The 25,943-nt window shown below is 27.8% G+C and overlaps 1 protein-coding gene across 4 annotated transcripts in view; it reads right to left on the bottom strand.

Annotated features, from left to right (window-relative positions):
- The window catches only part of LOC142323212 (vascular endothelial growth factor receptor 1-like), a 61,192-nt gene that overhangs the window by 21,178 nt on the left and 14,071 nt on the right, over positions 1–25,943 (bottom strand). The window contains exons 1-2 of one of the 4 annotated variants that reach the window (XM_075362552.1): positions 23,398–23,540; positions 2,688–2,833 (exon numbers count right to left, since the gene is read on the bottom strand). The exons of 1 other annotated variant lie outside the window; for it this stretch is intronic. The gene's annotated coding sequence lies outside the window, so the exon portion shown is untranslated. Of the gene's footprint in view, positions 1–2,687; positions 2,834–23,397; positions 23,541–25,943 lie in introns of those variants that run through there. 2 more of the 4 variants (XM_075362551.1, XM_075362554.1) reach the window with 2 other exon arrangements.

Raw genomic sequence — 25,943 nt, 5'->3', positions numbered from 1 at the left:
TTTGTAGAGCAGCAGAAATTCTTCTTTGAATATCTGCTACAGCCTCTGCAGTCCAACCAGAAGGTCACCTGTTTCATTTTACATTTGAAATAGACCCCGTTATATTCATTTTCTAAATGAATTGCATGCTACACTTTGCTGGGTTACTGGCATTCAGAAATTTTTATGTGAATATTTGACATGTATTGACAGCTTTGAAACAGTGTTTTGTATCAGGTGACTCTTAATATGATCACTTGAACATATAAGTGAATTGCTGCACAAGGTGCTCACTTTGAACATTTTTGTAAATATATAATAAATATGTTAACATTTGCTGATGTAAATACAGAATTTAATTTAATTTGTGTTTTCATTTTTAGAATGTAACATATCATGCCTGTAGTGGTTTGATTTTAAGCTGCTCATACAGTAGAGTATTTTATTGATTGGATAAAATGAATTTGTTTAAAACTTATACTCACAAATCAGAATTTATATACAAATAGTTGTTTCTTAACTTGTATTTGTTTTAATTTTTTTTTCAGTTGTAAGAGTAAAAAATAATACAACAGAATATTCTTATCAATCAATATTAGAAATGATAAATGTTACAACTGATTTGACTGGAGCTTATCATTGTTATGCCGTTAATTCAGAAGACAACAGAAAAAAATCTGTAATTCACTGGCTGGAAGTTCAACGTAAGTTATGTTACATTTATTTTATTAATAATTATGTTTATATAAATATTAATTGTGTTTTAGAATAATTTTTTATAATAAAATTTATTACTGCTATCAAAAATTTATAGACAGAATTCTTTGTCATTATCTGTCCAGAATTTATTTTAATTAGATTTTTGTTGTTTTTAAATTATGTTCCAAATAAGCCATCAGTTCAATGGATTCTGTGCCAGAATGATATTATTTTTTTTTTATGCAAAAGTTTCTGCATTCAAATCCTGATCACCCTTGGGAATTTTTAATATACCACCAATTTTTCATATCATATTTACATGCACAAGCCTTAAGCTTTTCTGGTGAATTATCATTTTAAAGAAAACAAAATTTTTAATGTTTATTTTTACAATTAATTCTTCTTAATTATCTAAAGCAATAAGAAACATATATATTGCATTAAAAATTATAATAATTCATCAGTTGCATTACCATTTTTATCGGTTGGGATAGATTTAAATATAATATATTAAACTATGAAGTTCAACCTCAACAATCGCTTTATCACCTTGGATGCTCGAAATTTTTTGCCTATCTACTCAAAATACTTGCAGATACAATACAATGATGAATTTTTCTCACTAGGGTTAATTTTTTTGCAGTTAAAAATTCAATTGCTGCATGTTGTTTTAGATGCATTGACATAGCAGGTGTAAACAATTCCATAACAATGTCAAATGAAAGAAAATGAGAGGGCAAGGATGAAAAAAGTTTTGGAATGTAAGTAGTAGAGGAATGAAAATACAAGATGAAAGAACCTGTCACTCTGTGTGACATTTTATTATTTCATTACATTTTAGCTGTCCCTCTTATATTGTTTAACCGAAGTATATTGTGAAATTTCAACCAAGATTCATCTTTCTGTTAATAAAGGTTTTTTTTATGTTGACATAATAAATCAAAACATATATACATAATAAATATAAATACAGATATCAACTGAGTTAATTAAAATAATGTTAAAAAATTCTGATCAATATAAGATTGGAGTAAGAAAGTGCTCTTTTTGTTTGTTGTATAGGAATAAATAAATTTATAAAAAAGAGAAAGAATATTGTAGGATAATACAGTGAAGTAGTTCTTCTTTTTCTCCACTTAATAGGTAAACTAAGTAACCTGTTTCTGCATCCACCTTTTCAGAGGTCTTCCTCCATATCTTTTTCCATCTGGTCTATATATCAGAACTTCAGCTGACAGGTATTGTGACTAATAATGTGGTATACCGCATGAATTTATATCCCTTAATAGTCTATAAGAGAACAGGCATCCCTAACTCATTTCTCTTCCTGTCTGTCCTAATGTATCCAGCTGTTGCTTTTAAGATCGTCACCTTCCTGACTGTAATAAATGAATCTCTTCTTCATTGTGATCCAGGTCTCACACTACATAAAAATACAGTTACGGCAAGTGCTTTGTGGAATTTCATCCTTGATTAGTTCTTTAAAGTTTTATGAACATTTCTACATATTGCTCTAAACTTGTTAAGTTTGTTTAAAATAGCTTCGTCTTTGAAAAACTGCACATCACATCTAATGTGATTAAAATGTGAAGCTTGTACCAAAATAATGTATAAGCTTCGAAACCTGGGATCAGAATTGAATACTTTTTTATAAAGACCATCATTTTTGATTTCAAAGCTAATATTTTCATCTTATATTTAAACTTTTGCAAGGTAAAAATTGCTCTCAGCAGATCACTTTCGTTTTCTTCAATTACTATTTTATATTTGCGTATAACAAGGAATTTAATTTGTAAATTACAACCTGCACTCCTGTATCCACCTTTTTAGGGTGGAAAAAGAAGAGAAGATGTTACAAAGTGTTGGTGTTATGGTACAACTCAGCTTAATGTTTTTATTAGCAGGTAACTTTACCAGTTACCTGCTGCCAACTGGTAAAGTAGTTATTAAGGAAAGAAGGAAAATTAAACAGTAAATAAATAAGAGAAAAGATAAATACGCATACTTACACCAAGTAATTGAAGATTTGGTGGTACCCAATCAAGTGTTACAATTACACCAGCAGCAACTGATACCGAACAATCTAATTCAGCATTACCACCAATCAATGCAACACTTGCATTAATGGTAGGTTTTTCAACAGTATCTACATGTGCTATTAAAAATAAAAAACATTTTTATTAGTTTTAAAACCAATCAATCACAAAAAAGCTAAGTGACAAAATTAAACTGGAAAAAAATAAAATTATAATAATAATTTTTAAATTTTGAGGTTGGGGAAAAGTTTCTTTGTATTCTTGAATAGATGGCTTTATCACATAAATCTGGTAATATTATTCAAATCTGGCAACATGCTTTTGAAAGGTGACATATCACTAAGTATTTTTTAGAAAAATTATTATTATATTAATTTATTTATTTAAAAATTATTTCATCTCGAAAATGAGCAAAAATAAATAAAAGATTCAATACATTTTGAAATTGTATAATAAAAGAGGAGAATGTGACTCAAGCGATTAAAAAAATGTGACATCTTTATGAACATGATCAGTATCAATATATGAAGAAGAAAGCTGGTTCAAGGGATTTCAACATGGATATTTTAATCTCAATAATGCACCTTGTTCGGATCGGCAAATGACTGAAAAAGTCGATGAAATCATGAAAAATTGAATAAAATCAGAATATTAACAATTTTGATATCAGTAACAAACTAAACAATAACCACAAACAGTTCTAAACTATTTAAAGAAGTCTGGATAAAAAATACTCAGCGTTTGGATGTCACAAAATTTAACAAAGATAAATTTAATGGATCAAATTTTCATCTGCGAATCATTACTAAAACAGAACAAAATCAAACTATTTTTGAAATGGCTCATTATAATGTATAGAAAAATCACGGTCAAAGAAAGCTAAAACTCCACAAATGGTTGTAAAGTCAGAATTGATGCTAAGAAAAGTGGATGATTGTGATGATGATGATGATGGTGTGTGTGTGTGTGTGTGTGTGGGGCATTTGAAATGCATTGTTCACTATGAACTGCTGCTACATGGTCAAATGATTCTAACCTCACTGTCAATAACTGAAAAGATTATAATAAATAATAAATAAATACTCAGAACAATTGTGATAAAGCAATCAGGATTAATCAATAGAAAAGACGGTGCCTTCCACATGGCAACACCAGACTCACCTTTGGTGATCTGTTGAAAATTGCGAGAGTCAAGCTGAGATATTTTGATGCATCCACTGTATAGTCCTGTCCTAATAAAATCAAACTACTACTTGCTTTGGTCTCTACAGAACTTTCTTAAAGGTATAAAGTTGGCTATAAAAGAGACCTGTGAAAATCACTTACCACAGTTTTTTGTCCAGAATACATACAAGTTTTACAACAATGGAATTATGATTTTACCTCAACAATGACAAAAGTTGGTTGATCAAAACGGTGTATGTTTGGTTTAAAAAATTTCATTTGAAACATAAAAAAACTTGTTCTACTTTGCATTAAAATACAAAGTATTTTCATTTCCCCTACCCATTTTTAATTATTATAAATATAAAATAAAAATGTTAACTATTTAAAAATTTCTTACAGAATTAACATTAAAATCTGGGTAGAAAGATTTAATTACTGAATCAAAATAAACGTATATAAATTACTTCTGGATTAAATATCATGTGCCATCAAGTTTGAGATCGATAATCTGTAAATAGGCTGACCTTCATAAAGAATACCCAAAAATACAGCTCATTAAATTCTCTTTAGTGATTTAAGATTCAGACTTTTTATTCAAGACATTATTTAGTAAAGCTGACAAAACGAATCTGTTTTTACAATTATAATTTCAAAAGACCTTACTTTGAGGTAATTGTTACAAAATTCATTAGTCGATTGAAATATTGAAGCATTATTTATTACAAATCGATTTGTTTTAAATCAATCTGCCAACTCTCAAATTGCTAAATCCTTTTTTCACTTGTTATACTTTTTATGAGGCCATAATAACTTATTGAGATATAGGAAACATACACATACTGTATTTGCTTTGTTATAAATTCATCATTATAAACAAGATAATAAATTAAAATTATAATGAGTAGATTGTTTTATTATTGTAATAAATAATTTTCTTATCATATAACAAATGTGGCAAGATTTCTTTGAAATATAAAACTAAATAATTTATATAAAGATATAATGACAGATAACTGGAAAAAATCTCAGCCAAGTCTACATAGTTTAAATTTATTATTTAGTAATAATAAAGTTGAAATAAAAATCTTTTACATACAACTTTCAACAGACAAAGGCCAACATTAGTGAACTATCACATCTTTATAAAAGCAAAAAAATATAAAAATAAAATAAATATATATTTTTTTAATTAAATGATATGTTTACTTATTTGTATCCCACAGCAAGAACCGAATCATTAATTCTATGTAAATTTTCTTATTTGACTACATATTTTGTAAAGAAAAATTATATAAAGGAAAGATAATGTAAGAGTGAAAGAAACATAAAGAAAGAATTAAAAAGTAAATCTCAATTATCAGGTTATGATAATTAAATCAAGTTAAGTTGAAAACTGAAATAAATTTGAAAACGAAAAGATACTCAAAAATGTAAGTACACATAAGAAAATAAATAAATGAAAATGAAGAAATTATAAACTAATACATTAGATTGTAATGGGAGAATCTGAGATGGAAGTTTCAGTTAGATGTTTTTAGGCTAAATAAATAATTTTGATTCAAGTTGTCTAAAAACTGATATGTGTGTATTTTATTCTAAAAACATTGTTAGAAATATTTGTTTTATATCTTTTTTTATAAATTATTATTTATTAATGTTATTTCTTATTTTCTGTTTTATATATATGAACATTTTACTGTGCACATCATGATATACACTATCACTCCATTATGGACTATAATACAGAGATATTCACAATTATTTTGATTCATGGAATGCAGTTATGCACAACTGGTAATGTCTTACAGCAAGTATTGGAAATGTCCACCATCTTTCTGAAGATAGGAGCGAATCATTCGCACCATATTTCTTGATACCCTTTGTAGAACATCACTGCTAATGAAATTTATCTCGAAAAATATGGTGCACAGAGTTTGGTCCTTCTTTCAGGAAAAAGTGGACATTTCCAACACTTGCCTTAAGACAATACCAGTTACGCATAACTACATTCTATGAATCAAATGAAATGTGAGTACCTCTGTATTATAAACCATAGCAGAATTATAGTATGTAGTATCATGATGTACATGATAAAATTATCTGACTGTATATATATATATATATAGTTACTGAATATAACTAGTAAAATTAATAATAAAAATCTGTTACATTTATTAATAATAATAAAAAAGGAAATAACAATGCTTAATATGCAATACATGAACAGTTGTAATATGACACTTGCAACCCACACTTGTACTTGTAACTTTGTAACTGTTGAGTCAGCTAGTGGTTTAGAAGTTTTTAGGCCACATTTTTTCACATGAAATGTGAACTTGGTCACGCAGTACATATAAGAGTACACTATTTCTACTTTTAAACAATTGAATGGACATCTTTAACATTTTTATTGTTAAATTTTCATGAAAAATGTTTGTTTTCCAGTTTATTTCTTTATCTCAATATTGTTTAGCAAAGCTCTTTATTCATATTTAAAAATAAAAGCAAAAATAAAGCCAAATAATAGAAGGCATTTAATGTTTTTCACAGCTAGTTTCAAAGCACAGTAAAGCACTAAAAAAAAAAAAAAAAAAAAAAAAAAAATAGCAATAAATTTTATTTTCTTTGTACATAGAATAAATGTAACAACAGAAAGAAAGAAGATTTTATTTTAATAAAATTTAGTTAAGTTTCTAGCAAAAAGCAAGAGCAAAAAAGGTAAACCTAGAACAGAAGAATATAAATGAATTCAAGGTGAAAAACTGAAAGAATATAAACAAAACTACAAAGATAGATAGAAAACAAAAAGTAGTGATAATGAAGCTGTTTTGTTGTGGAATACACAGGAAAAAACATGATAATATGTACAATCTTTTTTTTTTTTTTCATTTAAAAACCGGAAAAAAAACAACAAAAATTTAACACACCTAGTTACTTTAATAACTGAAGGGTTTTTTGTAGAAAACAATATAAGTGCAAAATAAATAAAAACTTTTTCCTTATAAATATTCTATGTGGTCATGCTTATACAATAGAAAATGAATATGTAGTTAAACAAGTATCAGAAGATTGATATTGAGAGTACGTATGTGTACGTGCATGCTGAATGTGTTTGTGCATGTCAAAATGATGTTAAAATAAATGAAACACAGTGAGATGCCGATTATGTGGATATATCCAACTATCCGACATTAATCACTAATTATCACTAGGCAATTTAAAAAAATTAATATACAGAATGTACATAAAATAATAGTGGGGTTTTAAATGTTTATAGCTTTGGAACAAAGCATTGTAGAGAGATGAACTGTGTGTTAAATGAAAGAGAAACCCTCCAAAGTTTATGTATGTGAAAACTAGCGCATGCGAGTTCTGATTCCAGTACATACAAGCAGTGGTAGTCACCATGTTTGTGGTGGAGAGGAAGGTTCAATGTATGTTTTGGCTTGCTATGTTTGTGTCAGTTATATGTGTTAAGCGTGAAGGCTGTCATGTGTAAATGAAGACCCTGCATGAAAATAACATTCAGCGATGTGACAATCAACCCAAAGAAATAGGTAGCCTACTGAAGCAAACACATCCAGGATGGCCATCAGTGTCTGATGAAACGATTGAAGCAGTGCAAACAAGTTTGTTGCGTAGCCTGAAGAAATCCGTGTGAAAGTGTTCTAGACAGTTGGGCATTCCTTAAACTACTCACTATGTGTTAAAAATATGGTTACATTTCACTGCATACAAAATTCAGATGTTACAACAATTTTATCTGCAGGACAAAAAAAAATGATTTGATTTCACTGTAGATATTCTGGATAGGTTAGAGTTATTGGCCCCTTAATTTTTTCTGAAAAAACAATAATGCAGCAACCCAAATAACAGAGAATTCCATTTTCCAGTTAGATGGAGGACCTCCACATTTCATTGCAATCGTGCAGGATTTTCAAAACGAAACATTTCCTCAGTGATGGGTCAAACAAGAAGGGTGGATTGCCTGGCCACCATGGTCTCCAGACCTTACCTGGATTTCTATTTTTGGGGTTATGTAAAACCACAAGTGTATTCCATTCAAGTTCGAAATCTGGACCATTTAAAGGAAAGGATCATTGAAGCTGTTTCTTCTACATGGTGGATGTTCTCTGCCATGTATGGCAAGAAACTGAATATCATCTTGATGCGTGCAGGGCAACTAAGGGAGCACACATCGAAATCTACTCAACAAGTAAGAAATTTTGTTCTCTTTCATTTAATATATAGTTCATCGCTACAATACTTTGTTCTCAACCTATAACCATTTAAAACTCCACTATTATTACTACGGACACACTGTACTATTTAAAAAATCAAAAATACTATTAAAATAAAGTTTTACTTTAACAGGAAGTGTATTTTTTTTATATGATGAATTAATTCATCACAGAAACTTTGAAGCCTGTACGTGGGAATATGGAAATGGAATTTTGAAGCTTATATAAAATACAATACCTTACCAGTATAAAAAGGATTTTTGATAAAAAACTAAATAAGAAAACCAGAATAAAAAAAATAATAAATAAGAAAGTTATTAAAGTGTTTCAAGTAGTGCCAGAAAAAAAAGAAAATTCATCAAAGTAATAACAAAAAAAAGTAAAAACTGTACCAAAAAATGAAAAATTATTGGGAAAACAGAAACGTGAAAATCTAGAAAAAAAGCAGCTAATTTTGTTCCTTTTACAGAATAATGGAAAAAAATTGATGCTTATATTTTTTATTCATTCTAAAAAGTTTTTTAACTTTATAATCATTTCACTCATCTCAGAAATTTTTCAAAATAGGTCTTTATATAACTATTATTTACAATAAAACACTTTTGTAATTAATAATATTAATACAAGGATCATTAACAAAATATATACAAGTATAGCAATTATTACAGCTTTCTTATAACTGATTATTTTATATAGATTAGCTGCCATGTTCCCAAAAAGATATTGAGCCAATTAGAGTATTTTCATACCACTTCACAATTAAGAATGTCATTACTTAGTTCTGTAACAGGGCGACATGCACATAAGGTGTTGTTTTTTTTAATTGAATGAATTTTTCAGTGGCAAAGAGATGAAAATAGATGATGAAACAGATAAAATTGTTTTAATGGACAAGCTGTATATGCATGTCAGCCCTGACGCAGACTTTAGTTATATGATTAAGATTTTTAAATTATGCCTCATCATAGATATGTTGCTGTAAACCTGATAGATTTGAATGACACCATTTATACAAGAGACGGGAGAATAGTTACATTCTAAGGAAAAAGCTTATATTTCTTGTTTACAGAAATACCAAGCAAACTTATATTTTTATAGGAGGTTGGTTTCCAACTGTTTTTTTTTTACTGGTGTAACTATTGAAAGTGCATTTTCATGAAATATATTTTTCAGATTAGAAAACTATTTAGAATAGTTTTTATTACTTCAAATTTACACGTAACTGGTAATAAATGGCATAAAAATTTTTTTTTAAACAAGAAATAGTAAACAAACTATAATAAAAGACTGATAACGTATAATGTGAAATTTAGGTACTATAACACAATGATAAAACTTAAATGTTTATAATTCACAGAAACAACTACCTAGCAAATAAACCAAGAATGCAAAAAATTATCATAAAGTAGAAAGTAAAATATTATGTCAATGGTAGAAAGATAATAAAAATACATGCAGATAAAATGAAAAGTTACAGTAATTTGAAGAGATTACAGATAAAATATGAAAAAGGAGATTATGCTTCTTGGACAATTAAAAAAAATAAGAAAAAACAGGGTGACTATGAAAATATTTAATTGCTTCGTAAAATGTAAGAACAAATCTAATCGCTTTAGATAAATGGAAGAATTAAAATAAACTAGACAGACGAAAAGGAAGAGAAGATATTTGACAGAAAAATATTTAAAAACAAAATACAAAATCTACAGACTTTCCAGGAAAAACCAAGGGAAAAAGAGGAAAACCTAGAACAGAAACAAACTCAAAGTGAAAGAATGAATCAACAAAACATCAAGCTAAAAAACAAAATTCAAAGTGATCTCGTTTTGATGTGGACTATAATAGACAGAAACAGAAAAACCAAACAATATCTACAATATTTTTACATTTAAAACTGAATATGTAAACAAAAAGAATCTAGCACATCTAATTATTTTAATAGTCGAGTGTATAAAACAATATACTCAAACAAACCAAAATAATAAAAAAAAATTGTTTTCATAAAAGATATTCTATGTTAATCATGCCTATTCAATAGAAAAAAAATATATATACCTAAACATGTTTCAGAAGCTTGATAATTAGAGCGCAGCACCATTTGTAATTTTATAGAGAATAGTGTATGTACCAGAGAGTCTTTGTGCTGTTGAAAAGAGAACTTTTAACTTGTTAATAAAGTAATCTGTCTTTATTAATGAGATACAGTAGTGGAAGAAGCAAAATTACAGTGAAAAAAAATCAATTATTTGGTTGCATGGAAAACCACATTCACATATATGTAAAAACATTTAAACAGATTTTCAGCCTTCAAACAGTTAATTGCAAACAACTCATAAAAATAAAATTGGGAATATTGATTACACTGATAACAGAAGGAAAAATTCTAACACTCAGAAAGGCATTTAAATTCATTGAAGAAAACTGCATTCCTTTTTATAAGCATATTGACAGTTACACTTGACAGGAAAGCCACTATGGAAGAAGGAAATGCTCAAAACAGTAGCTTAGTTCTGATCTGAATTACTGTAGAATGTACTGTGCGTTTATAATTAAGTTCCCTCAATTAAAAGTATCTTGTAGATATTATCTAAAAATTATATTATCTTATAAATAATATTATCTTAAAAAACTTAAAATGTTGCCTTAATATTCTATACTATATATGCCTGCCTATGTAAACATAATTCAATGTGGTTATAGTCTTTTTTCTAGCCAACTTTGGATCATGTTTAACACTTTTCTTAGTGTTGACTGACCTTTATCCTAAATTCTTTTGTTACTAATTTATATGTTTTTTATTTTGGAGCTTCTTCTTCAATAAAAACCCTCCCTTTTATTTTAATTTTTTGATTAATTTCTGATTTTGTAAGTCCAGAATTTCTATTCCTAGTTTGATAAGTCTTTTTTAATGTAATCACAATAAATACTTTTAGTTTTTATTTCTTTTCATAAAAGAGGAGTATTTTCTTTACAATTCTATTATCACTAATTTTAAAATATGTCCTATGAAAGCCGATCTCTCACGCATTTTTTTTTATTTCTTTAAATTTTTGGCATAGTATTTTGTGGGGGTGGAATTTATATACGTATATTATGTCATTTTCCTTATTGAACCAAATATTTTCCTGAAAAATTTATTTTCTTTGTTTTGGATTTGTTTTAAAAGGCCCATATTTATCACGGTCAAACGTTCTGCTCATACAACACTTTTCGACGAATTACCATATCGAAATACCTAATTCTGCATTTATAGAGGCATATATTTTTTGTTGTATGTTTTATTTTAGATGATAAGCCAATTTAGTTTTCAGTTCTCTCTTTCATAGATAATTTCATTTACATTTTTTTTTTATCTAACTGGCATTTTTTGTTGATAGATTTAATACGTAAAACTATTTTTGCTATTGTTATTTATTTCATAAAAAAATTTATATACAATATAATAAACAAAAGAGACCGGTTAGGGCATATAGTTAGAGGAAGTGGAATCTTGACAACTGTCAAGTAGACAGTTGTAATCTGTAGAAGGATGAAGAAAATAGATTATGTAAAGATCAAAAACTACAATGGGGCAGCTGGTAACAGGAATGGCTGACCCAGCGTTGGCATAAGGGACCTGCCACCAAGCAGAATACTAGATAATGATGAAGCACAACAGAAAAACAAACAATGTTAACTGCTGGACTGTGATCAATTGTTTTAGAGGCATGTAGTAAGTAAAGTGAAAATAAAGGACCAAAACTATACTGGGATTATTTTGTAGTAATAATTTTATGTGCTTATTATATTTACTTTATCATTACTTCATGTGTCTATATAAATAATTTAAATGAATTTTAACCACATAAATTCTAATCTTACAATTTATTTTATAATGACATGATCTATATATACAAAGTATTATTATTATTATATATTGATTAGAATAAAACAAATATTTATTTATTTAATTTAATAATAAAACTAATAACAGTTTTAAAAAGTATTCCAATTTTCATATAATGGGTAGAACATCTATGCCACCCAGTGTATCAATAAAATTCTTGTCTTAATTTAAATTTTACAAATGTAGTGGATTTTTCTGAAATCCTCCAAAACATCCTTACAAATTAATCCTGTCATATATGTTAGGTTTCACAAAGGATAAATATGAATGAAATAAACTAATGTATTAGTTTATATATAGTGATTCCAAGTTGCACAGTAATCTCACTTACATACATACATACACAGACACAAACATACACCCTAAATACATTACACTCCTTTTTGAGCAGTCATGTAAAAATAATGATAAATGATCACCACTTTGGTTAAGGTCGTCATAAACAAAATTGTTTATTTACATCAACCTATCCTTCCGATGTAAAATTTTTGTGTTACCCCATGGCTTTCTGAGTACTTTGGGTATAACTGTCTTGAAAAAATAGATTGTTTTGAGGTAGTTGCATTTGTTAAATTTCATTTTTCTATGTTTAATGGTTAAAATTATTCAAGGTTTCCCATACTCTATTAATAGCGTAATATATATTCTCTCTCTGCCTGTCTGTCTATCTGTCTCTTTTTGTTTGTCTCTCTGTCTGTTTGTCTGTCTGTCCCTCTGTCTGCATGTCTGAATGTGTGCGTGTGTGTGTATGTGTAAAATTATATTTTCATTTGTGATAGATCTTGCTGTCAATAACAAATCAGATTTTGGTGCTTCCAGGAAATGCTGCAAGATGAGAAATGAATAAAAAGTGGATGAAACTATATTTAATAAATCCAGTACTCATAAATTTAATAAAATATTGGTTACAGTTTTCCAAAATTGGTATTTATAAATGACTGATAACCATAATGGTTATTATTGCTTAAAATTAAAAATTGTACAACAAAAATTAAGTGAGTTTGTTTTAAATGCAATTGTTACATTAACAAAATTAGAGACCTTTGAATTAAAAAAAAAAAATATGATAAAAAATTAAAACCAGCAATAAATTAGCCCAATATCTTACTAACCTTTAATTCATAGAGACTTCATTATCTCAATATCTTTATTAAAACTGACTGTCACTAATATCTACAAAGAATTTTTCTTGATTAATGTACAATATTATTATTATTTTAAATGGAATAGGAAGACTGTTGCCACTTGGTACAGTCTTTGCTAAATATTTTAATACTATAACTTTAATTTTAAAAACCCAATAAATAATTATGATAATATAGTAAATTTAACAAAAGAAAAATATTAACACGTAAATGACAATATACTGTAAAAAATAAACTATTAAATTCTTTAGTAACATATTCCATATTTATTTTTGAAATAACACTTTTCAACAGCAAATGTTACATTGGACATTGTTTGCTGGTACAGTATAAAGGTTGTTACTAGATTTCAGTAAAAATTCCAGTTATGTGTTGAATCAACTAACTGTCAGTACCAGTCTAATTTGAATATTATTGTTGTTAGTCGCCATAATCATAATTGGATGTAGGCAACCTGATCATGAGTCAAAGTCACTTCCAATAAACAGCATAAAATTCCAAGAATAACTTACATTCAATACTAAGTTAACTAAGGATTGTAAGGACCCTTTGTTCACAGAGTCAAATACACTACTGCAAATCAACATTCCAAGTCCATTGTAGTGGAGATGATATTTCGCACTACAAGTGACACTTTTATCTCTTCACCATCCACACAGACCGTGTGTACAAGTAACATCATCACTAACAGAGAAAGTCACTCAAACTGATATAGTTTGTATCTCAGTTCCTTTAAAATTATAATTCTTCTTTTATTACTAATAAAAAGTATATTATTATTATTTTGTTAGAAAGTTGGAAGTTTAATATCTAGTTTAAATAATGTGCAAAGAATTACAACAAGAAAATTACATGCATGCAAGGCACTTAAAAACTATCCAGCTAATACATGCAATTTAAGCAGTAGCAATTTTTTTTACAAATATATTGTTAGTTATAAAAAAAAAAAAAAACAGATATGTACAAATTCTAATCTGTATGATTTTAAAATATATATAAAAACTTGGCATATATACATGTAGTTAATATATCACATACAATGTTTCAAGAGAAATCTGAGTATTTTATAATGAATAAAAAAAAAACAGAACTAAACAAAAACATCTTTTGATCATAAATTATCAATATTTGTTTTTAATGAAAGATTTAAATATTCATTTAATAATTTAAGCCCGAAAAATAAAATTAACGATTTTATTTACATAAAGAGATCTAGAAACTACTAAATTTTATTACAGTTACAAAAAGTTTTTTAATTTAAAATATGAGGCAGCTAAAATGTAACGTACATTGGAAGTAACAGGAAAACAAAATCCCACCCAAAGCAATAGGTGCTGCTGCTATCTTGCAGTTTAATTTACCAACTACTAAGGCTCTAGTGAAGTTGAAATTTGAACCTATTTCTGACCCTCCACACTCAACCCACTGGGATGGGCTAATTGTGAACTCATCATCGCAAACCAGCTGATTTGAAGTCAAAATTTCTAAGGTTCAAGTGCTAATAAAGGCGGTTATTTTTATACAAATTTGAATACCAGATTGTGGATACCGGTATTCTTTGGTGGCTGGGTTTCAACTAACCACACATCTCAAGAATGGTCGACCTGAGACTGTACAAGACTACACTTCATTTACGTTCATACATATCGCCCTCATTCATCCTCTGAAGTAATACCTTACGATGGTTCTGGAGGCTAAACAGAAAGAGAAAATGCATATTCACCAGATTTGGTGTCCTGCAAACTTCATTTGTTTTAGCAATTACAGAAGCATATTAAAGGTATTCATTTCACCACTGATGATGAACTGAAGGATACAGTGAGATCGTAAGTCAAGGAAAGATTACCACCATTCTTCACTGACAAAATGAGAACACTGGTTCACTTTTGCGAGAAATAGGTAGCTGTTAATGATGATTATAAAGAAAAATAAATGTAAGTTTTTATAGCAAATAAAAGGAACTTTTATGCCACATTTGTTTCATTTGACTACCTTTTTTTCAATTGCGAGTTATGAAATAGTGTGCATTACATTTCAGTAAGTCCTCATATTTGTTTGATTATTTAACAACCTTCAGGTACCTATTGGTGAAAAATTATGTTGGATTAAATAAAAAATGTAATTAGATTTGAGAATACATATTTTATAAATAAACATTTTATTTTAATAAAATGTATTCACTGATTACCTTTAAAAATTTATCTAATACTTATGAAAGGTTTTTAAATAAATCTACAAAAGGGCTGGCTTTAATTTCTGAAGGCCATACTTTGGCTGATTAAAACTTGCAAAAGTGATAACTATCTAATTTAAACCTTTTGAAATTTAATAAAATATCTTTTAATTATAACAAAAATTTATTAGTTAATTTATACAGCTGATTATGTTAACAAAACCAACACAGAATGTTTCACATCACTATGAGTTGTAAATACAGTCTCATACATATAAGTAAGCACATGCAATAATTTTAATAAAAAATAAATTATGTTAACATAAGAACAGAAAAAAGATGATAAAAGAAAAATGAAAACAGAATGATAAAGTTAATGTTTTATATATATATATATATGCACAAAAAGTGAAGGTGAATTATTAATGTTATCAGATCCAACTTGAAAGAAATAATAAATTTGGTTAAACTCATTTCTATTTTAAAGCAATCAGTCTATTAAAAATATTGATAAGAAATAAAAAAAATACAGAAAACAAAATGAAATTGACAAATATGTAGTTTAGCAACTTAATTCAGAGAATGAAATTATAAATTACTTAATTTTCTGATTTTGCATAATAAAGTGTTATTACATAAAATTTAACAAGTCCATGTTTTTAAATCAGGTTGTCAGGTTTATTAAAATTTTATTTGCCATAATAGGCAATACAATTTAAACATTTATAATCAGCTTATGCTAAATAGTAATCTATTTCTATTAATACATAGAAATTTAACTAAATCCGGTTTGCGTTCATTCAAATGGGGAATATATAAATAAAACACAAATTTATTGTTAAAAGATTGAATTAAAATAATAAAATTTTGTTTAGCATAGAAAAAATTGAAAATTACACAATTAATGTCGGTTTTCCCATTATTTTATAATTAAATAATTGATTTCAAACTTAAACAATAACTTATACAAGATGTTACTTCATAAATTAACTTTGTCATCTAACAAAACCTAACCTCAATAAAATACTTCCAATAATAATCTACACATTAAAAATAAATCTGATTAAAGAAATGTATTAACGTAATGACAATTATGTGATGATGTCATTATTATAAAGACATGATGGTTAGCTATGATGATGATTCATAATCCTTTATACTTAGGGAAAGAAAGTAAAGTTGTAATGAATTTTAAGCATATGTTTATCAGTAACCTTTATTCACTGGGCTTTAATAAAAAATTAAAAAAAATATTAACATTTTAATTAAATTTTTCACTGTTTTATTATATCGCATAATTAGTGCTGTCACATACTTCAATATTATTCCAAAATAAAATATTTTCTTTTTATAATTATGATACAGTTTTAGTAATTTGTTCACCAATTTAAATGAAAATAAATTTTTACAGGAAAATGTAGATAATGGAAGTACATTTTAATACACAATAATGGAGTCTGAATCACCATAGATTTCCACTTAACTGGAAATAATAATAAACTTAATAACTGATTTGGCCAATAGAATAATGAAACATCTTTTGGTCCTTACACCATAATCAGTTTTAATTTTAAATTATTATAATTTTAATAATATTTAATGTAAAAATTAAATGACATTTTTGAATTTGAGTCTATGAATGTAAAATTAGTATAGTCATATAAATATATGAAATTTCTTTAAATGTTAGACTGAACTCAAATATGTGTGCCATTCATATTTGATGATCCAAAATTTTACATGTCTTTTTATATAATATCTAATATATCTTGCTTTTTATTTATCTCCGGGACCATCCTCCGTTAGATATTGCTTCAGAGGATGAGATGAATGCCTGACTGGGATTTGAACCCGGGACCTCTGGATGAAAGGCCAAGATGCTACCACTCAATCCACAGAGGCCGGCAAAATTTATCTTTCCTAATATTTATTATAAACTAGGAATTCTGTAAATTTATAGAACTGGTCTTCATGTATTACAGAGGGAACAAGTACTCTGGATTTAGGCAAAAATTAGATGCTAAATTTCTTTTGACCAGATAGTCAAAATGAAATCTAGGGCTGATTAAGTAAGTATAAATTTTCAATATGCCAGTAATTACATTCAAAATTTTAGTCAAATTTTAGATCTGTGCTGAAAAATGTAGGACTACAGCTTGTTTTATAACAACTGAGAGGGTAGCAGATGTACAGAAAAGACTTTTTTTAATTATTAGTAGGGTATAAGTTTTTAGTTCTGTATCATATGGAGAGTGATGTCAATTATCAAGAATGGGGTACTCTGTAAAACAGATAAAAGGAGATAAGCATCTTATAGTTGTATAAATTACTTCATGGTTATACATACAGCAGTATTAGAAACATTAGGCTGAATGTACAGTTCAGAAACCTAATAAGTATAAAATTTTCTATTTTATTTATTAACCTAAAATTTCTCCTACTTCCAGATGTATTACGATTTCAAATTTCAAATCACAAGTATTAATCTCTTTAATGGGAATTCCATCATTAAAAATATATCTTTGATACAATTTTATTTTTTTAATCAAAATTTCATGTTATTCACTTAAATTTGTATTAATAATTTTATTTATTTTTAATACCCTTATAATTACAATTTTCTAGAGATTATGTGAAGAATTTTAAAAGAATTCTATAAAATATGTTAATGTTTTAAGATTGTTCTACTCCATACATCTCTCTCCCTGTTCACTGGTTTTACTAGTGAGAGATGGCAATGTGCAGGGAAGTACAAGAATCCTGATTAAAAAAGAAAATTAGTATTTTAAAAACTATTTTCTATCATTTTAAAAACTTTTATTTTGAACTTGTGATTAAATAAAATTTTTAATCATAAAATAATTTATGTACAGGATAAAATTTATTTATTTATTAAAGATAATTTTGTATAACATTAAGAGATTTTTCAAAATTTTATATACTCCTTTTATATTTTCAAGTCAATGTCTGAAAACGTAAAGTATGTTTAAAACTCTCTCAGCACATGATCATATGCAGTATTTACTTAATTTTATTATTTTTATATTATATATTTTTACATTTATTTGTCATTATATTATTTATTTTATATGTAATATTTTTATATTATTGTACGGGAGAAAATATAAAAAACTCTACTAGAGAAAATTCTGTACAATTCATATGATACTAATTCTAAATTGATGTGAAAACTTCAAAACATGAAGACTAATTAAAAATCTACAGAATATATCACAATACTGCCTTGATGAACGATCGGTCGATCATTCATAATTTTTTATAATCTACACAAGTTATGTTATTCTACAATAATTTTTCAGGTTTTTGATATTTAGTACAATAAATTACAAAGGTTATACAATACAAGTAGCAAAGGTGTATAGTATTCTTTTCAAAATTGGAAATACTGGTTCAAAATCAGTAACTTCTTTCCAAATTCAATTCTATAAATACCTCGATCAGATTTTGTAATTTTTTATAACTGATGAAGGCATAATTAAATCACTGGACATTAATTGTAAGCTATTTTAACACATTTTACTAATATGTGTATAAATCAATATAATGTAATTTATACATTCACATAACCTACGGCATTTATAAAAAAAAATATATTTGAAAACCGTGAACTACACACAGCGTACCAAGCGTACACATATTCACAGAGGTAATGTCACTGATAAATAAATAAACAATTAAAAGATGTAAGACAGTTTTACATTCTATTTATCAGCAATCATAAATTTAAACAATCATGCAAAAATAAAATATTTAAAGAATTATTTTCTTACGTAAAACATTAATGTCATATGAAATATGACTTTCGTTTTCTTCTCTTACACCAACGCATTCAAAAAAACCAGCATCTTTTGGTGATAAATTCATTAATATAAATCCTTCTCTTTGTGTAAAATTTAAATATAGTCCATTTTCAGTTCTCCCAAGCGCCATCTTTTGCAAGCCATAACACCCATAATTATTAGTAAGCAATGATATCAATCACCAATGATTTTTTATATTATAGATAAATATGACATTACTTTCCAAACTGTATTATCTCAATAACAAATGACTATCTATAAATGCTGTTCTTGGTTAAAAAGCTGTGCAAAACATGTATGGTTAGTTAGAGGTGATGGTTGGTTTAGAAGTGTATTTTTATACATCATACTATTGAGATTGCAAGAAAGGTTGTTCCGACAATTACGTGGATAACATGGAACCCTGTTGTTAGAGAGAATGATGACCCGTAAATTGAATCTGCTAGTGTGAAGGTTGATTGTTGATATTCTCATTTTTGTAGAAATGTAAAGTACAGTCCTAGAAGGATAGTTAGTATTAGTGATTTATTTGATATTGATAATTTGTTTGATAAGATTCTGTGGTGTACTCATGTTACTGTAATTTCTGATGAAATTAGGATAATTGTGTTTAATAGTGGGATTTCTATTGGATTAAAGGATTTAATAGATTTTCGGGGTCAATTTATTCCGATTTCAATTGATTGTGCTAATCTTGAGTGGAAGAATATTCAGAAGAATGACAGGAAAAATATTATTTCTGAGATAATAAATATGATTATTCCTATTTTTATTAGTGATTTTACTTTATTTGTATCATTTCCTTGAAATGTTGCTTCTCATGTAATATCTCGTCATCATAATATTATGGACATTGTTGATAAGGTCATACCTACTGCTATAAGGTTATACTCTTTTGTTTGAGTTCATTTAACAGTTCCCGTTAGCATTGTTATTACATTTATCGATAAAATAATTGGTCATGGTCTTTTTGTAACTATGTGAAACGGGTGATTTTTTTTTCATAAGGTACTTCTCTAGAGTAAAATGTTACAAGGATTGCAAATACATACACTTGAATTATTGAGATTGCTGTTTCAAATGCTGTTAAGATCATTTGAATCGGTATAGTAAGTATTAATATTTTCATTGATGTATTTCTTAATAGTGTTATTAGGAGGTGTCCTGCAATTATATTTGCTGCGAGTCGAACAGCTAGTGAGATTGGTCGAATAAGGTTTCCTGTAGTTTCAATTAAGATTATTATTGATGAAATAGGGGAGGGGGTGTTCCCTTTGGTAATATGTGTTTAAATATTTCATTTGTAAAGTTTTTTCATCTATATGTTGTGATTATAATTCATCTTGGTAGTGCGATTGATATTGATACTACTAAGTGTCTCGTCGATGTAAAAACATATGGAATTAACCCTAGTACATTTCTAATTATGATAAATATAAAAATTGATATCGCTAATTAGGATTTCTTTTTGGTGGGTCATTGATTTAAATTCATTTATTAGTTTTTTTCTATTATTTTTATTATTATATTTATTCGAGTTTTTAGTTCAGTATCATTTTGGTAAAATTATTGTTGTTATTAGTATAATTATTCAATTTCTTTGTAATAATTTAGTTGCTGGATCAAATGTTGAAAAAAGTCTAGTTATCATTTTCAATTAATGTTTATTTTTATTTTTTTGGGGGGGTTTTTATATTTGTTATGAAGAATAACTTTGTTATGTTCATTATAATTGTAGCTGTTGTCATTATTAATATAATGTTTCATATTATAGGGGACATTTGTGGAATCAAGATGCACATTATATGTATTTTTTATTTGACAGTTAAATGCTTTCTTTAAACTAGCGTCTTTCATTAAGAGTATTCTATGTTTACTATATTTTTAAGAGACCATTACTTTCTTTCAGTCGCTTAATGTTTATTTATTTTTATGTTTTTATTCATTTAATAAATGATTTTATGTCAATTCTTTCTACGGTAATTGGTATAAATCTGTGGTTTATTCCACAAATTTCTGAACATTGTCCAAAAAATACTCCTGGGTTTTTAGTTATTAATCTAATTTGATTTAGTCTTCCTGGGATTGCATCTATTTTTACTCCTATTGATGGAATTGTTGTTAAGAGTGGATTACATCAGATGATGATACGATTATTCGGATTTGTGTTAAGAATGTAATAATTATTCGGTTGTCAACTTCAATTAGTCGGAATGAAGTTAAGTCATTTTGTGGTTTCATGAATGATTCAAATTCTATTTTTTTTGAGTGAGTATTTATATGATCAGTATCATGGATGTCCAATTGTTTTAATGGTGATTGATGGTTTAATTATTTCTTCTATTAAATATAAAATTTTAATTGATGGGATAGCGATGAAAATTAAAATAATTGCTGGCATTGTTTCTATTATTTGATTTTCTGTTAGTAGGTTATTTGATAATTTATTTTCTGTTATTGTTATTATTATAATTGTTACTGTTATTGCAATAGATAACAAGATCATTATAGTATGATCGTGGAAATTTATTAGTTGTTCAATAATTGGTCTAGCTCTATTTATTATATTAAATTTTATTCACGATGAGATTTCTAAGGAAATTATTTTTTAACTTATTAATGAATTTTAAGTTCATGGCAATTTTCTGCCGCTCTTAGAATGGCTTTGATACTGATGGTAGTTCATTAAATGAGTGTTTAGGGGGGGGAGTAATAAAAAATTATTCAATTGATGACGATTTATTGTTTTTGAAGATTGTAATTCGTTTGAATACTATCGACTCTCATATGATGAATATAAATATTATAATTCTAATTGTTGAAATTAAGGATCCTATTGATGAGATTATATTTCATGTTATGTAATTGTCTGGGTAGTCTGAATATTGTCTTGGTATTCCCGCTAGTCCTAGGAAGTGTTGGGGAAAGAATGTTAGGTTTACTCCGAGAAATATAGTTGAAAATTGAATTTTTAATCATTTTTTATTTATTCTTATACCTGTTATTAATGGGAATCTGTGAATAATTCTTGCCATAATAGCGAAGATTGCTCCTATTGATAGAACATAATGGAAATGAGCTACTACGGATAACGTCAATTGATGAGTTAGCTAGGATTATTCCTGTTAATCCTCCAATAGTGAATAGAAATACAAATCCCGTGGATCAGATTATTTGAGGTGATTTTTATTTTTGTTATTCCTTGCATTTTAGCTATTCATCTAAAGATTTTAATTCCTGTCGGTACTGCAATAATTATAGTCGCAGAAGTAAAGTACGCTCATGTATTGGACTTATTATAAGAAAAAAAAAACCATACTTAAAATAAATAAAAAACCAAATAATAAAACCGAACTAAATTTAAGTCACCTCTTATATAACCAAGACTATAAAATAAAACACAACCTCTAATTAAGAATACAAAAGACATAAAAAAAAACAAGAAATTCAATCAAAAAAAAAATTAAACTCATAGAAAAGGAATTAAAAAAGGTTTTGTTTACATATGAATTTTTTGTTTGTTAACAGTTATAAGCTACAAGCATTATGTTTATTCTAAGTTTTTTCAATTTTTTAATTCAACTCTTTGTTACTGAAATAAAAGTGATAGTTCTAATTTAATATTCGTTTAACAATCATTAAAATTGTCTCGATGAATTTTTAAAACTGCAGAACATTTGAATTGTTAGGTTGACCGCTTTGTAATGATATACAATAATTAAGACAAACAAATAACCTTGTACACAAATGAAATGAAAAATTGTCACTGTTAAGTAATAATATGTACGAATGGAGTATGGGGTAAATGTGCAAATAACTAGAAAAAACCATACAGCAAACAAGCTTGTTTCCATACAATCACTAATTTAAATGTTAATGGTAAATAATTTAAGGTGTAATCATGTTTCATCATGCTGTTCCACATTAAATATTAATTTTTAAAATAACATTGACAAAATCTCTTCTCTTCAACTCTTACTATAATTTTCTGTGTATATTTTTTATGATGTTCACAACATTGAAGAAACAGCATTATTAGTATATAATCTAAAAATGATTACACAACTGTATCTGAAAACAAAACTATTGTTTACGGTTACTTATATTACTTAAAGGTAGGTTAGAAGTAGGTTACTTAAAGGATAAAACAATAAACGTTAAAAAATACGTTGAATAGAACTACAGTTGACAAAAAAGACTTATTTTACATTAGCAGACATTAAATATTAATATTAGCCTAATTAACTTACGTGTATTACAAACAAGTAACGAATATCAACGATCGACGATTAAATTACATTCATTTGCAATATTTTTAACTCAACCAACATAACTCCCAAACAGATGATTACGACAAATCAGTCGGACCGACGATACCAACATGAATTTTAGCAGTAATGTAAATGCTGACATATATAAAATGACTTTTTATAGTACAATTTCCAAAAAAAAAGCAAAAATTACATTACAAAACAACGTTTTAAATAGTTGAAAATAAAAAGAAATGAAAAAAATTTTTAGCCGACTTACCGGTATTGTATAAATGTGTGGAAATATACTCACAGAAGACTTTATATCTGAAAGACTTTATAACAGACATTTTATATCTGTTAAATGTTAAAAAAACTCGACTGCCAAAAAAAATGTCCCGGCCAGAGCAGATCATTACACGAAAATGAAAAGTACAATTCCAGAGCTCCTAAATTTCCGACCTTTGCCAATAAATCCGTGAAGGCAGTATATCAATATGACTTTCGTTCTTTTTCCTGTTTAGCCTCCGGTAATATTACGTATCAGATAATTTCAGATGATGGTATATGTATGAGTGTAAATGAACTAAATGAACTGTACAGGCTCTTTCTCATTCCTGTTTAGCCTCCGGTAACTACCGTTTAAATAATTCTTCAGAGGATGATATGTATGAGTGTAAATGAAGTGTAATCTTGTACATTCTCAGTTCGACCATTCCTGAGATGTGTGGTTAATTGAAACCCAACCACCAAAGAACACCGGTATCCACGATCTAGTATTCAAATCCGTGTAAAAATAGCTGGCTTTACTAGGACTTAAACGCTGGAACTCTCGACTTCCAAATCAGCTGTTTTGGGAAGACGCGTTCACCACTAGACCAACCCAGTGGGTTCTTGTACAGGCTCAGTTCAACCATTCCTACCCACACATATGCAATGGCGGTTGCAGCATTTGCCGTACACTGGCGACCGCGTGATTCTGCCCAAATCGATCGCTACCTTGTTTAAAATGCCCGTAGTATAACCTTCCTGTTGCCTATATCTTGGAAATGACATTGTTCATTTCGTTCGATGTAATTATTTTGCTGCATCGTGAAAGATTGCAAAATCGCTTTGATTATTTCGTCTCTGTTCATTTCGCAATCAATTTGCACAGTAGCGTATAAGTATAAGTATTTGTAGCGTATACACAGTAGCGTATAAGTATTTGTTTTATTCGAATCGTCCTTAATAGAGTTCACCAGTCAGCGGTCGAAATCGGTGACTTCTGAGGACCGGTTTTGTAATTTGTATTTGATTTTAAAATGAGCACATTCTTAGCCCGTTAGCCGTGCGGGTGACAATTTTGGGTACTGTATAATTTCTTACACAACTGCCCAAAAAGGGGTGTAATGTATTTACGGTGTATGTAAGTATGGTTTTTCTATTGTAGCAGCTCAACGGCTGAACCAATTTACATATTAGAACCCGAGTTGGATTCCTTACATTACAGAGTGTCATAGGTTATATAAATAAATATGTTTGTGTATATATATATTAAAAAACACTCATATGTTTATATATATTCTTGGTTAGATAAAAAAAAATAAAAATTTGAAATTTTTTTTATTTATTTAAACATGTATATATATATATATATATTTATTTATTTACTTATATAGCCTATGACACTCCCAGTAACATAAGAATTTTAATGCGCTGTCATACATCTAAATCAGTTCACCCGTTAAAAACTGCTACACTGATATAAACATACATACATGCGTACACCCTAAAAACATTTTAATTCTTCTGGGCAGTCATGTAATATGTATAAATTTATTCAGCTGTACCAAACTAATATTTATATTTACTTAGAATATTACTATGTATGTATATATATATATATATTTATTTATTGACTTTTTTTTTTGTAGCCTACACAACTCCTGGTAATGTAAGGATTCCAACACAGGGTCATCCATCTAAATCGGTTCAGCCATTGAGCTGCTATGGTGGAACAAGCATATATACTCAAACACCCTAAATACATTACAATCCATTTTGAGCAGTTGTGTAAAAACTAAATTAGCATATGCTTAAATAATATTTTAACAACTTTTCATTATTTTTAGTGGGGAAAAGTGATCGACCAGAGATTGTTACAGATTGGCCTTCAAAATAAAAATAATGCTGCGGGTTCTTATCGACTGTACAATCCCATTGAAAAACCTTATTAAGGTATAAGATTAAAAACCCATTTTTATGGATTTTTAATCTTATACTCGTAATATCAATTTTTTCATTATTTTTAATATTGTTAAATAAGTTTGTTTACTTATATCTTATGGTGGCAGTTAGGTAAATCTGTCAAACAGATAAGCATTCTTGGTTTTCACTTGCCGCTCTACCTGAACCAGACTATTGAGGTGCTATGTAAGCGTACCTCAATTTTTATTTCTTTATGTGTGGTTCCAATATTTGCTTTTTATGCTGAATGTGGGTACCATCAGTTGGATTCGGCCAATTTTTTATCATAACTGGCGGCCTACGGTTTGCAAGCACAC

The sequence above is a fragment of the Lycorma delicatula genome, chromosome 4, assembly GCF_047948215.1.
Source record: "Lycorma delicatula isolate Av1 chromosome 4, ASM4794821v1, whole genome shotgun sequence".
Lineage (NCBI taxonomy): Eukaryota > Metazoa > Arthropoda > Insecta > Hemiptera > Fulgoridae > Lycorma > Lycorma delicatula.
This window is presented reverse-complemented; position numbering and strand designations above follow the sequence as displayed.